Source organism: Astatotilapia calliptera, chromosome 3 (genome assembly GCF_964374335.1).
Source record: "Astatotilapia calliptera chromosome 3, fAstCal68.1, whole genome shotgun sequence".
NCBI classification, from domain to species: domain Eukaryota; kingdom Metazoa; phylum Chordata; class Actinopteri; order Cichliformes; family Cichlidae; genus Astatotilapia; species Astatotilapia calliptera.
The window spans coordinates 29,475,362-29,491,248 of NC_137424.1; the positions used below are offsets into that span (position 1 = coordinate 29,475,362).

The following is a 15,887-nucleotide window of genomic DNA, read 5'->3' on the forward strand; positions in this document are numbered from 1 at the left end:
CAAAACAATTAAGCTAGCAATCTGGGAATTCAATAGTCTACTTCAACACTGAACACTTAGCTTGTACCTATATGTATTTTTAGCATCCCGTTCAGTAGTTCTGTTCATTTGTCTCTGTCTGTTCGACCACCATCACAAAGTCAAATTAAACCATGTTAAGTACTATCTCAGCATGTCAGGTGAAGGTTGGACTGTACCATTACTGTATGAAGAGGAGCCACCCATTTAGCAGTGAACATTTTTGGCCTCGGTTGTGTTGAGGCCAAACAACACAATTTAAACCATTGCTTTACCATCACAATAGAGTAATCCAACACTGAGGAAAACTGTCAGTAATTCTCCTTTCTCTTAATTTCTATACACCCCCTAGCAAACCCATGCAATCAGTCCATCCTGTCAGTTTTATTCTACATTGGGAACCAATGTTGACACTAGTAAAAATATGAAATCCAAAAGCAGTTACATTGCAACTGAACTATGTTAACCTGGGAAAGACGGCGAGGGAGATGTATCTCTTAGCAATGTCAGACAGGCAAGCAGCTTTCTTTGAACCCAGTGCTCTGCCTCCTCACTCCTCCTCCTCCACTAAGGAGTCAGGCACAAGGAAAACACCCAAAGGGTTCAGAAAACCATGCTCTGCAGTAAGCAGAAACATCCTTAGCATTTAACACTGCACAAGAGATAAAGATCTGTCTCTCACAGTTTAGCCAATCTTTTCTTTCCTTCTCATTCTGAGCTTGTTTTCTCTGCCTCTCATCTTTGCCACGAGTATCACTATGACTGATGTTCCATCCTAGGCTGCCATATTCTGTCCCCTCTCTCTGTTTCCTACTGGCAGTCCTCTGACCCCTCTTTTCTCTCTTAATAGGAACGGATACATTTTGCTTCCTCCTTCACATGGCCTTCCACAACAGTCCCATTGCCCCTGCACTATGAGATCACAATCCCATCTTCCCCTAGATTCTCTGTACCCCTGTTCACAAGATACATGTTTAAAAAGCACCATCAGTGGAATGGTTTGGTAGTGATAGTCCAAGCATGCAGGCAAGCAAATAGATCAGGAAGTGATATTTTAAACAGCATGTGGGATTCATCATGCTATTAGGATTACTTTGGTAACTTTCTGTTTGCTATCCTGGATTTTTTTAAACATAAAAAAAGAGATTTTCCAATTAAGATATTATATGGACCTAAAATAAAACTCTGTGGACACATAGCAAAGGTCATGATTTGAATTCAAACCTACTAAATGGTAACCAAATTGAACATGGACACTTGCTGACAAGACTACTTGGTTCCCTCTATGAAAGAACAGCTGTGGGGAATTTTGCAGCCACCTTTTTTCTTACCTACATAAACAAGTGCATTAGCCATTCCCAAGACCTCGGTAAATTCATTAAAGCAGCAGGGAGTGGACCAAGGGGAGACAGATAACCTCTCCTTCCAACTGTCAGACAGCCAAGGTTAGCCAATGTCAAACCACAGGTTGCACTCGGCACCAAACCTCATCTCCTCTCTGTCTCTGTCTGTCTTTTTCTCTGGTACAGTCTTACTGTGTTCAGTTTTTTTTAAATGCAGCATTATTTCCCACCCTACTTTCTCAACTGTTTTAACCTCCTTCTTAACAAATAATTTCTCCTCATCATCCTCCCCCAGAAGTCCCCCATTACTTACCCAATTCTCTCCTTATTTATTTTTTTTATTGTTACCATTTCTCTTTCACCTTTACCTAATTTCTCCACCCTCTCAGTTCATCCCTCATTCCATCTGACTTCATACCCAAGCCCAAGCTAACAATGAATAAGAGCAAAAGCTCCTGACTGACTGAACTTTGCCCTTTTTGTGCCCTATGTGCATTTGTACAGTGGTGGTATATCACTGTACAGCACACAGAGATGAGGTCAGTGCAGCAGATTATAACACGGGGTGAACTACTGTGTGTTTTTTTTAATCATTGCGATATACTCAAAACAAATCTGTATGCAAACATAATGCTACGCAAAATCTGCAAAACTCACCTGACATATTCTAAGCGACCAGAAAACTCTGGAACGATAATCACAATTGAGCTCCTCTCCTCTTAAAGAAGTAGTTATTTTGCAGTTTCAGCATAACACATAAAAACTAGTGTCTCATAAAAGAGAGTAAACATGAGATAGTTTACTTTCCATAATGTAAAGATCACTTTAACTGGTCTTTATTCTCTTTGGGATGTTCATTGTCACAGATCACTAATATGTATGAAGTGGTAAGATAAAGTGGAGAAACAGTAAGAAGTAAATCAGATCATGCACTCCACAAACACAGCCACCTTAAACAGTCCCCTGCCTTTGCTTCTCTCACACCCTCTCACTGCTATCTCGTTCTGTTGCTGTGACACTCAGCAGCTGTCCCTGGGCCATGCCATGGCCTATCAGGACCATCTGCAGGGATGAGAAAGGCATCGGCAGCCACATGAGAATCAGCTGACTTTACTCAACCCGAGGTCACAGGTGGTGCCAGGGGACATAAAGAGGGTTTGCATATGAAAATAAATATGCATGCAAAACCTTATCTAAAACACATTCTATGGGATGTGATCATTCTTGTTGAAATTGGGATTAGATGGTGTGTTTTGTGCAACAACAGAAAAATGTATTTAATACTACATAGATAGCATTTTTTTTATTTGTTGCATTCACAAGGATGCATTCTATCACATTTACCTGCACAAGTGCATATTATGGCACTGGGCTCTTATTGCGCACTGAGCACAAATGCTTAGCTATGATATTCCATAAATCTCCACAGTATTTCCTTCAGTGAAAAAGTTCTGACGTTGCACATGCCATCAGACAAAATTTATGCACTTCAAAAGAGCTTACATAGATATTCTGCAGCTACCTTAAGTGCGCTAAGAGGCTTGGGCTTAACATTGCATGACCTCATCACTACATTTACACCATGACCTGACGAAAAACCAGCAGCCCAAACATCAAAGGGCTCCAGTCAGCAGTTCTTGCCCTGAGCCTCGATTATGCTTGGCTCAAGTCTAGTTCGATATAAAAACGAAAAAAATAAATAAGAAATGCTAGATGCAATACAAGACTGGGGTAAGAAATTGGTGCAAAGAACTAGGTGGAGATGAGAGCATGTGTGTGGGGGGTGGGGTAGGTATGCACAGTCATCACTAACACATCTGAGGACTGTAAATCACACATAATCATAGCAGTTTTATCCCACCGAGGCTTCAGGTCCCTCCCATTGGCATCACATAAGTCAATAATTCATTTTAAAACAACAACAGCTTAAGCTGTTGCCAGCCCAACACATACACTCACACACAAACCATTTTTGTGTTGTACTTAGAAATAGACCTGACTAGGTTGTTTCATGGTTATTTACTTCCTAAGAACATTCCCTTAATTTCTGCAACAGTGGTGAGTGAAAGTATTAGCACTGGCAGGAGGGTAAACAACAACAAATAATACCAGACTCAGAAAAACCTAGAAAGGTTGACATAAAGAGAAAAAAACCAGATCATAGTTGTAATGTGTGCAGTTAAGCACACACACACACGTACGCACCTCTAAACCATCACAGGAATCCTGAGCAGCAGTGGTTATGTATGGAGCTGTATGGAGCTCTACCAATAGCAAAGACAGGGTACACACCATGTCTGCTACACACACTTGCATTCATTCACACAGACACTGAGGATAGTGCTGGAAAGTTTGGGGAACGAGGTGCTGAATAAACAGCTCCTCTGTGTTTGAGGGAAAAAATGGCAGAGGGACAGTGAGCGGCAGTCCCAGAGCTGGAGCTGTCCAAGGTACTGAAACCCTCTTACTCCCTCAGACACAATTGGCTGGTTTTGAAGAGAGCGGAGGCAGAGTGGGCTGAAGAGAGGAGCTGTCCAAGGTACGGAATAAACAGCATGCCTTTCCTTTCTGCACCAGATATATTTCCATATACAGAGTAAGCCTCTGTCAGACTGTTTCCTTATACCTTTGATACCATCCAACTGAATTTCCATGCAGCCATCAACGCTGGCTGTTCACAGACAAAATGGGCCGTCTGATGAGCTATAAAAATTATCCTCTGGCTGCATTAAATAGAATCAATAACAACAGAAATTTAACCTTATCTTAAGTTCTAAGAACAGGAATGGTGCTTAGCGCTTTGTTTGTTGACACATCATGTCTGTGTCAACACAGATAAATTAGAAGAAAAAAAACACTGTGTGTATTTTTTTGCTTGGTAAACAAGCAAAAAAATCTAAATTGTTAGAAGCAAAGCATCACCAGAACACAGCAGACGTAGTGTGCTTGCCATTATCACTGTGCCGTGTATCGATTCTGTTAAAAGATTTCTATTTAAAAAGTTGGTCTCATGTTCTCCAGAGCTGCAATGATGAAATATGAGGGCAACAGTTTACACTGGACCAATCGATGTTGGGCGTTTTGTAGCACAATTAATAGTCTAATTTTATTTCATTATTGATGTTTACGCTTTACCAACATCAGCTCTTAATGTGTTAGACTCTACATTTTACAGCTGGAAAATGTGAAACATTGACTTGCTCTTTCAACATCATTCAAATGATGTTTTAATCCTGAACTGAATCATTTATGGAGAATCTGAGCGATGATATTCAGCATAGGTTACCAGGGCGATAAGCTGCCATTAAAATTAAGGCATCTTCATGCAACAAGAAAGTCAGTGTTAAACCCAAGGTTAGCTGACTAACGTAATAGTCTGGCATTGTGAGACAGGCAGCAGTGTGGGAGAGAGGAAACAAAGCATGTGGGTAGAGATCTGTCCATGGTGCTGAAGCGACGGCAGCTCTCAAAACAGTGGCAGCACTAAGAGCTGTGTGCCAATGGACCGTGTGCACAAAGCATGTCCTTCCTTGATAGTCATGGAGTCCTTGTGACCTATTCCACGGTGCGCCATGCACCCATTGTTTCTGGTTCAGCTGCACTGCTAAAGTGAAGAGGCAGGAGGTGGCAACGCACTGTGGAATGTGCCACAAACACTTAATGACATCACGGAAGGTCACTGAAATACTCAGAGCTAACACTCCACATTTGACTGCAGGCAGCAGATGGAGAAGATCTGAACTGACTAAACTCTGTAGCTTAAGGAATAATATGAAGGAAGACTGCACATTTATTCTGGACATCTCAAATTTTGGTTAAGCATTGTGGTTTTGGTTAAGGGCCAATTAAGAATTTTCATGTAGTTTGCACTTTAACTGATGAAGGAAAGCAAGGATTGAGGCTTTTGGTGGTCAGTTTCCTTTCAAGTACTCTGATTTACAGTTTTCCTGTTTGCCCACATAAAGTAAAAATGCTTTCTGTCGCTGACTCGATGAATACAGCAGTTACTGGGCTACAACTAGTTTTAGTTTCCATATTTCAAATGGTAAAAAATATAGCAGTTGTTATGAAATCCTTTTTTTTTAATTTTCCACTATTCACAAACTTGGTTCCTGCCGCAGATATTTGCATGTTTTAAACCTGTAATCCTAAGAATGCTGTGAAAACTACATGAGCCACTTCACCTCAACAAAACAGTCACTTCAAGGCGCGTTATACTGTAAGGTAAAAATCCTACAGTAATACAGAGAAAGGCCCAACAATCTAATGACTTCTCTGTGAGCAAGTATTTGTCGACAGCAGAAAGGAAAAACTGCCTTTTAACAGGAAGAAACCACTGACAGAACCAGGCTCAGGGAGAGGTACCATCTGCTAAAACTGTTTGGGGATGCAAATGCAAAGCAGTGTAAAAACACACAGACAATCAAACAAGGTGAATGAAGAAGAGACATTCAGCCCATCATGAGACGCTCCCAGCAACCTAGGCCTATTCGAGTAGAACTACTCCTGATCACCTGATCCAACCCTAACTATAAGCAGTATCAAAATAGAAAGTTTTACCACAAGTAACCCAGCTGTCTGAGAGCAAAGTGCTCCATTGGGGTGAGCTTATCTTAAAAACCTCATTGTGGTACTATGAGGTCTTTAAGATAAGATGAGACCTGGATATTTAAGAGTGTGTATGTGGTATATTCAATTGATCCAAAAATACAAAATGAAGCCAGAAATGCTTTTTGATGCCATGCCATTTGTAAAGCGAGGCTGTTCAGCTCTCAAATGCACATAAAATATATAGCACCGCTTCCAGCTTCAAAGCAGCATAAGTTAAACCTCCCCATCCATAAGCAATGCACCTCAGTGTCAACTTTCTACCAGCCATGTAGCCTAACAAGTGAAATATATACATCTTCTACCATTTATAATGTTGATTACAACTGCTGGATGTGATCACTTTGCAAATGTGTGAGAACTCCAAGAAATTGCTTCTACTCAGAGGAGAGAACAACACACTCTCTCACTCTACTCGCTGACTTGCTCCGGGCCACACAGGTGTGACTAAGTCTTACAGATTGAGAGTTGAGCTGGGTTAGCCAGTGAATAGTGGGTAACTAGAGCAAAGTGCACGGCTTGCAGATAGCGGCATCCTTGGAGAAAATGGCTTGGCAAGAGTGTTAGCTTTCAATCGATAATGCTCTGAAGAAGTTTGATAGGTCTTTGGAACGGCTGACTTTTCAGCACAGCTTCTGTGTTTTGGAAAACCTAAGAGGTCCTCTGGGCTCCTGTAATCTGCCTCTGTTTCCTTCTTTTCTCAATTTATGTCTTTTTTCCTCTCTGTTAGTATCTGACTCTCTATCAGCCTGGAAGCTATCCCCTGTGATGATGTTGGCCCTTCTTCTTACTGTAATGTGGGTGTTATTATTCAACTCCATCTCTGGTTTAATACTGTAAGAGCAAAATCAAATAAGCTAGCGTTTGTTTGTCTTTGTCTTTTAGTTCATGCAATGTGTCTTGTAACACTTACAATTAAAATACACAAGGTAATAAATACCAGTGAATTAAAAACAAAATAATACCCTATTGTGGAAATCCAGGTTTTGATGACTGCTATGTTTCTTCAAGACATGCCAAGGTGACAGGCTGCTGTGCCATATGAGAGGTGGAAAACACCAATACATTCTTAGGGATCTGCTTTGTCAAAACAAGTCCGAGCGTTTCTGGCGCTAATACCATCTGTGACACACATGCACACTTCCTGTCTCCCACACTCTACAGCTTGTTGTACACCGGGGGCCATGTCAAATCACATAGTTATTCCAGGGACTCGCTGGGGAGTGGGAGGAACGTGTCATCGTATATTCCAGTCCCGGAACACCCAGGCCAAATGGTGCGACACACCAGCTTGGAACATAGGGAAAACACTGATGAATCCTGGACTGCTCCATTTGGAAATGGTAGAGAGACAGACTTGGAAACCTGGTAAGTGCTAAACCCCCATAATTAGCACCATTGCAAGGAAGAGTGGCTGTGATCCCAAAGCAGTCAAGTCTGGGCTTATTTAATATCCAGACCATGATCTGAGAGGCTGCAGCTTTGGACACCTTCAGTTTCTGCTGAAACCAATCCCAGAATGTCTTAAAATACAGATAGTGTTCAAAATCATGACAGTTCAGATTTTACACTCGGCATGAAAATACACACACTGTTGATGTGGTTTCAGTTAATATCATCTCAAATTAGTTGTTATTCTAATTAAAAAACAAATACCTGCTGGAAATGTGCAACATCTTTTTTTGTGCAGTAGAAGATGTTTTGCTGGGGGACAGCAAAAGCAGCAAAAACAAACTGCATCATTGTTGCACTATTATTGCATTATGTCTTTAAACAGAGTTTATAAATTGGGGCAACGACATATTTAAGGCATATTCAAGTCAAAATAGTAAGGAATGAGGATTTTATATTTCAGCTCACTGATTCACAACTAAATAGAAGCATATGGGACAGAAATGCAGGAAAAAACAGTAGACTGTGCATTTTCTTGGAGAAGCACACAGTCCGACAAACTAAATAAAAAGTCTGTACTGCATCTCAGCAGTTAGTCAGCAAGTCTCACTGAAGCTATTTGGATGGATGGCTGGACTGAAACAGCTGGACTAAGATGGAGGAAGGGATGGATGGCCTTCGACTCAGCTCTCCCTCTCCACACACCCTGCTCATTCTCTCTTCTCCGCCTCTTTTCCTCTTACCATCATTCTGACACATTTAGCCTTCACATCTTTGCTTTTCTCCTTCAGAACAGGAAAGTGGCAGCCAAAGTGGCAGATTGGCACAAATGTGACACAGGTCTCATTTGCTTTTGACAAATAGGAAAATGGGGAGAAAAAATCTGCATCGGCAACAGAGAAGTTACTAAAACGGAAATTTGAAAGAGTGCAAAGAAAAATTAGCACCGTGGCTATCAGTGAGATTGTTTTTTTACTACTAAAAACAAATATTCAAGAAACACAGTGCTTGAAAGCCTGATACATTACAACTATACAAATACAATAAAGCTAAATGTGACTGAACTCGATGCCTGTTTTATGTCTGTTTTTACTTTGAATCTCAAAATTGTGCCAGCAGTCATTGCTCAATGGTGCTTCTGTATTCCTGGCTCATTACAACTGAGAGAATAGTGTTGGGTAATTGTTTGACCCTGTCTGCTCAACCTGTGCCCTTGGCTCCTGAGAGCGCTCGACATGAGAGTTCTGTGGGATAAATGGTGGCTATTCCCACATTCTGCCCTGTGGCCGCCTGCGAAAAGAGTGCCATCGTATCAGTGACAAGAGAAGCCTGATGAAGGTACGCTGGCTGCACAAACCCAAAGCAAACCCCGGCAACAGCAGAACCACCTCTCTAAAAAGACCCATTGTGCCCTGCCAAAGCCTTTCCCTCTCTGCAGTGAAGTGGCCATTGTGGCTTGCAGAATAGTCACTCCTTTCCATTGCCTGGTGGGAAAAGTGCTGTCGTGCTGGGGTTGAGTGTGGCCGTGGTTGCAGGAGTAGACAGTATCTCAATATCATGACCCCCATCAGCCCCCGAGTGCCCCCTGTCGCTCAGTTCATTCATCCTGCACGTAGGAACAATCCAGACCTAATGTCAGATGGTGAATAAAACATAAGGAACAGCTGAACGCTGGGACTGGAAAATAGTTACACTTCAGAACGGGGCTAGAGCTGGACTTGTAGGCTAAGGCGCTTTTTGCACGAATAACTCATGTTCGAATATCTCGTATTGATTTGGCTGCAGGGATGGCTCCATGAAAATATGTTCATTTATGACAGTGCGGACAAAAGCTTTATGGATTTCTAGAAGAGGAATAAACTGTGGGGGAGAACAACAATTCTCTTAAGGGCACTTGACTGAGAGCAGTACTTACAGTTATTCAAGTTGGTCTGTTGAGATTCACGAAAGAAGGTGGGAGGAGGTGTACAGAAAAGAAAGAAAAACATGCACAGAGACAAGCTCGGTTAAAAACGTGGTCTGAGGAAACCTGGCTCGCTGGAACTCAGCGGCCAACTCATGAATGAATGGAAATATAGATCTGTGTTTGGGTTGACGCAGACGCATTCATATTGATAAGTGATGACTGAACTCTCCACACTCCCTGCATCTTTAAAAATGGTTAAAGAAAATAGCCTCATACTGTGCTTTGATGTCTAAATTGTGTGTAAGTGGTTAATGTTAAAGTCCAGCACTTATCTTTGGAAGTAAATGCTATTGTGTGCTTCGATATGCAAGTGTTATGCAAACAAACTGCATGATTATAGAGAACTAGCAATAGTGTGGATGACTGATATCCCACAGCATAAGGATTAGTTACTTACACCCACTCCTCAATTATGAGCATAAAACTCTTATGTGGGGTTTTTTTGTGTCCCATATCCCTGTTACGCAACCTGCTCCACTTCGAAATAGGATCCTTTCACGGCTAGCTTCATGTTAGCATACCCTGGAATAGATGGGTATAGCTGAAAGATGGAGGCAGCCTTGCTGTTTAGATATAAGGCTCAGAACTGTTCTATTGGTCTTACAGGTTCTGCAGTGCCAAAGACCTCCAATCATTGGCTGACTCTGAAAGGAAGGGCTAACTTTAGGTTGTTGATCATCATGTTTTCCCCCACAACATGCCTTTCCAAATAAGGAAGCAGCCATGATATTTTTAAACCTGAGAAACAGCAGCTACCTTTGTGCTGCTCGAGTAATTTAGGTTAACTAGCTCGCCTGCAGGTGCTAAAGAGATGTGTCCCACACCTGAAACATAAATTCTCAGGCCAAGAGTTCTTTTAGGTCTAGACTGGGCAGCACCTGGTGGAGACGACATTTGAGGCGAGCCCAAAGAAGAGACGGGAAGAGAAGTTTTATTTGTGTGTTACTGATACTTCACTATTCTCTTTAATGAATTCCAGCTAAACTGTAGCACCAAGGATCTTGGTTGAGGCTGCTAAAAGGCGAGCAATATGGTAATGCAAATATTTCACATCAAGCTCTCACTGGAGGCTACAAAGAACATCTTCATTAATTCATTGGAAGAGCCTGCTTTTCGGGGGTTACTCAGATATGAAAAAAGAGGTCTGGGATTACATTACTTTCAACAATTCGTGAGGGGGGGGGGAGAAAACCATCATCCAAGATTCAAATGCACTTGCAAGCTCTGCTGAATGAATTCATGACCCAATCTTTGTGGAATACAGTAGGGTATATGGCACAGTTCCAGCTTTTTTCAACATAAAACTCCTTCTCATTTAGAAAGACCAAAGGCAACTTGTTAAAAACCACACAGAGCTTTGAACTCAAACGGCTCCATCACATGACAATTTTTTTTCCCCTCTGCATCTGACAGCGCTCTAAGAGATGTATTAGCTTTGATATGCTCAATAATAAATGTCCTGCCAGGCTGACTAAGATTAGTCTCAATCTAGGCACGGATATCCTACCGGCAAGGCCACACAGGAGGCAAGGGCGTAAACTGATAGGATCGATAGGCCATACTGTATTCTCTCTCTTCAGTCTGTGTGCTGCTCCATCTCTTTCACTTGCAGATCCATTCATGCAATCACCGTGAGACAATGAAAGGTGCTTCACTCTGTCTTTGCCTCACAGGCTCTTCTTCTACAGACTTTATCAAAGGAGCTAACATTATAAGCAGAACACATAGCAACCATGCTTATCATCGTCCCCACAGCTAAAATGGAGGGCATGAGGGAGAGAGAAATCTTTCTTTTCATATTTCTGTTGCATTTCCTCCTTCTTTTCTAACAGAAGCGCAAGTTTCTACCTTGTTTCTAGCTCCCCTGTGCACCTCTATAGCATATAGCATCTCTTTTGTCCTGCACTGGGGGCGGATGGTGGACAAATGGACAGAAAGATGGATGAGAGCCACGCGGCAAGCAGCAGAATAGTGAGTTAATGAGGCAGATTGCTCTCTTTGTGGGATTACAGGCAGATTACCCATTCCGATTCTCTTCTCTTCCAATTTTACTCTCTTGGTCTCTTCGGTGGTAAACCGGAGGGGCCAGGCAGGGCAGAGGGGAGGCGTGGGGAGAGCATGAGTACCCGTGTTTAGTGGGAGGTGAGGTAGAAGACAGTTTCTCAGCTCTGTCTCGCTGTCAGAGGAAAGATGTCAGCTGCTCAAAACACTGACCTATGAGTATATAGAATTTCTGAGTGATGCCTCAGCCAGCTGCTTCAAGGGCTGGATCTGAGCTAAAATACACCCAACCTAAGACTGAATCTCTCATTAATCACATTAAGTCTAGGTCCTTTATTAAATCTATTCCCTGATAATAGCTCTGCTAATCTTTGTCTACAGATTTCTCCTACATAGAGTAGAGTCTAGGGCTGCCACGATTTGTCGACTAGTCACGATTACGTCGACTATCAAAATCGTCGACGACTGATTTAATAGTCGACGCGTTGTTTGAAGCTTTGTAAGAGGAATAAGTGGCAGGATTTAAGAGTGTAATAACGGACTGAAACAGAAGATGGCAGCATTGCATGTACAAGGATGTCAGCTACCGTTAAACCCCGAAGAAGAAGAAGCAGCAGCTGTGTCCCAGAATTCATAGCGCAGCCCAGCTCAGTTTCCAACAATGGCGGCAGCTAGTTAGTTTTAATATTACTCTTATTATTCTTTCTGGGTCACAAAATAAACGTTTAACATATTTTCAGGTGAGAATGTAGCTGTGTAAACCTCAAATATCTGCTCAGTTTATCAGGACACCACATATTTTCAAAAGCGCTCCGACGTTTTCAGAGATGTCTGTTACCCACTAGCTCGTTAGCTAGCCGGGGGCTAGGCTCACTAGCGCCGTGAGAACACCGGACTCCCCGCAAATCGTTTTCAAACCCACCACCGTCTTTCGCTACTCAGGTTAAATATATATGAGTCACTTAGATAACTTAAAATGTTATTGTTTGGCTTTTTTTTTTAGTATTTTATTTGTTCCTGAGTAAATCAGTTTGTCTGAGATTAAAGTTATAGTTTTTACACAGCTGAATAAACGTCAAGCAGACAGCTGATTATCAGAAGTGTGAGATGCTCCAGAATATACTCCAGTGTCCTGTTATATTTTAGATAGCAAGGAGTTTATTAAACTTCACCGAAACAATCTGCAAATTTCATTAAAATTTAATAAACTATCATCTTGTCTTTATTTTTAGTTAGCACAGACCTTACACACTTAAAGCTGTAAGCTAATGATAGTTATATAAAAGCAGATGCTGCTGGTGCAATAAGCTGTAGTTTTACGTCTAATGGATGATGATCTGATTAGTCGACTAATCGCAAAAATAATCGGTGACTAGTCGACTATCAAAATAATCGTTTGTGGCAGCCCTAGTAGAGTCTTCTCAATAAGTCACATTATACTTTTGCAAAGGTTATTTTCCAGCATAAAAACAGGCTGATGGCTGTGTGTTGACCCAGAATGATGGCATTTGAGTTGAAAAGCTGGAGATTTGTATTCAGGAAAGTTGGTGGAAACCTCATGACAGAGGAATGAGCGAAAACAAAGAGAAGCACAGGACCTCAAATCCACTTTTTGCACTCACTGAATAACAAACAGTGAAAAGGTCTGGAAAAATTATTCAAATTGCAGAGGAATTTGCAATTATTATAAGTCATCTCTACCCACAAAAGCAATGTTAAGCACCCTTCATGAAGTGCACTGAAAGCTCTGAGAACAAAAGTGGAACTGTATACGGGCCCATTTTCTGTCGAAGGTGTCTGCTCAGTGTGTATTGTTATAAAATGGAGAAGCTATTTAGGTATTTCTAAAGCCATTGTCAAAGCTGGAGTCATTAGACTGTGTTGATGGTGTTTCTTTTTACAAAGTGGGATTTAACAAGAAACTGCCAGAGTACAAGTATTTCTGGGGAAAGACGTGTGCTGTCAGTGTTGATTGAATAACAATAATAATGACAAAAGATGGAACAAAAAAAAGATTTTGTGCTGTGAGTTAAGTGTCGCTGGACTTCTGTAGTGTGGACTTGTGTCCTACATTTCTAGCTTGACAAAGTAACCAGGAAGTGAGTCATATCACCTTAGTGGATCTCTCCTGCAGGGCTTCATCTGCATTAAGAACATGGGTGGCTTCATAAGAAATACCACCTCATGTGTGGTCGCCCCTTCGAGGGTTTCATTTACTCCTTCAACTAATGAATCCAGGTCAGTGAGTAAGAGCTGGGACGCTTCTCTCTGTGTTCTTCCAACTTTGATAAACAGTGAGCATCTTCTTTGCCACTGATATTTCGCAAGGTCATAAAAAGGCAACATAATATGCCCCCCTAAAAAGAAAAAGAAAATGAAATAGGACTCGTTTTTTATTAGCAATCAAGATGCAAGCAATAAACATAACGGCGAGCTAATGCTCTCGTATTTATTAAAAGTTCACTGGGCTTCATTTTAAAAGCACCGAGCAGGTCAGCTTCCCGCTGGCGTTCACACAGACGTTCATCATGTGGCGTCTGCTTTCCTCTCTCTGGTCCTTCCCATCAGCGTCCGCGTCTGCCTCTGCGCCGCCGAACAAGACAGAGCTCAGTGCTCAGTTCAGATATTGGCCAGTACAACTAACAACAACCCAGCCTTGAATCTGATAATCGGGGATTTTACCGATCTGTAGCACTTGTTAATTACTCTTTTGGCTCGGGGATTTTGTGCGGAGACACCGTTAAGCACCCCAGTGGGCGTTTGGCGACACGGTGGCGCAGGAGTCTCGTACGGTCGCAGTACACTACTCGGCGCAATATAGAGTCCAAAATACCCACGCACCTGCGTGCGTGCATTTCCAACTCGTTGTGCGGATCAGTTTTACTTGGAGAAACACTTCTGAGGTCGCTTTAGGGAGGAGAGTTACAGACCATAGGATTTCTGTCGTTTAACAAATAAAAAAAAACCCGCATCTGTTCATTCAAGAGTATACCCTCGGGGGGCACAATTGTCCGGGGCATCTTTTCCTTTTATCCTTGCATTTCTAATAATTTGAAGTAAAATGTTGCTGGATGAATAATTCCAGCGGATAAAGCCAAAATCAGAAACCGACTACTCAGTGAGAGGACTCCCAGCAAAATTCGCTCTTTTTGGACTGAAGAAGTGCGTACAATTAATCAGGCTGTGCGCGTGTGTGTAACGAAATAGGCGAGAAGTATTATCCCACAGCGTACACTCGCTATAATTCAACCATATATTCTGTTCTAAAGCCGAGCAGCTAATTTGAAACAAGACCTCGGGTTTAACGAAGGTCGGAACCTGTAAGAATAACCTCTCAAGTCATCTGCACGTTGCGTAAATACAGCCACAGCTCACCGAGGCACAAAAACTGACTTTCCAATTAACCGTCACCTCGGTGAAATAGAAAGATTTTTGTTCCCTTTATTTTATTTTATTTTATTTTACTCAATTCCCACACTCTGACATTGCTGTCACGCGTGGTTTCAAACCACATATGTCCATCATTCCCCCCCGCACGCCAAATTCAGCGTGTCTGCTCCAAGAGCCGCAGAAAACAAACAGCAGACCTCAAATCCACTCGCCTCCCAAATCTCCTCCAAATATTGACCCATTACGCATCATTTGCTGCTCGCTACATCTCAACAGCACAAAGCGAGGAGTGTTTTAGTGTAGCTTTTATTTTTTCCTGACATCACCTGTCACCAATTGAAAAGCCTTTCCACAGAAGGACAAATCCTTATGGCCAAAAGAAAGAAGGTAAAAAAGAGCGCACACGCACACACGGAGTGACACACAGAGCCATACAGTCACCAAAGCAAAGAAGGAAAAAAAGTCCTTACTTGTATTTTGCGGCAATCCCTTCGATATTATTCTCCAGACTTGGGGAGGTTTGTAAATATCCCTGGGTATAGTCTGGACGTAGTTCAGGCTTCTACGCTTATTTTCTGTTCAATTTTTATCCAGAGCGTTGAACAGACCCGAACGCAGGTTTTCTTCCCCCCCTCTCTCCTTCAAGACAGATGTGAACGGTCCTGGCCGAGCCGCTCCACCTGCATCCCTGCTGTCAAGCTAGCCAGAAGGCAGGAAACTCCGCTTTAGATTCTTCTTTCCAAATTAAAACATCCACGCTGATGTGTTCCGTTGTGACTTTTATTGTGAAGGTCCTGGCACCCCGTTTCTTGTGGTTGCTTTAAGGGCCTTTTGACGCACCTCCACCTGCATCCACTGGAACAGAAGACAGCGGCATCAGCAGCAGTGGCAGCGGCACCGCACTGAAGAGGCCGCCCACGGAGACACGCCCCACTCCGGCTGGACAAGGCTACTTCACCCCGGGCGAAGAGGGCAGGTGTATTGTGCAGATACTTCTCTCCCTCAGGAGTTACCACACATAGAGAGTGAAGGATTTAGAAATCCATAGACACGGTTATCAAACAACAAAACATAACCCCCTCCCCCAAAATGGGCCACAGATTTTATAGGTTGAGAACCATGGTCACAGGTTCATCCAGTAATGCAAAGATGAGAGCCAATAGACTGCC

At 42.3% G+C, this 15,887-nt stretch overlaps 1 protein-coding gene across 8 annotated transcripts in view; it reads right to left on the reverse strand.

Moving 5' to 3' along the window:
- nrxn2b (neurexin 2b) overlaps positions 1-15,577 on the reverse strand; it is a 710,873-nt gene extending 695,296 nt beyond the window's left edge. For 4 of the 8 annotated variants that reach the window (XM_080298326.1, XM_026160300.2, XM_080298325.1 and 1 more), the window contains exon 1: positions 15,189-15,574. The gene's annotated coding sequence lies outside the window, so the exon portion shown is untranslated. Of the gene's footprint in view, positions 1-15,188 lie in introns of all 8 variants that reach the window. The other 4 variants (XM_080298328.1, XM_080298327.1, XM_080298329.1 and 1 more) reach the window with 2 other exon arrangements.
- Between the last annotated feature and the right edge of the window lie 310 nt (positions 15,578-15,887).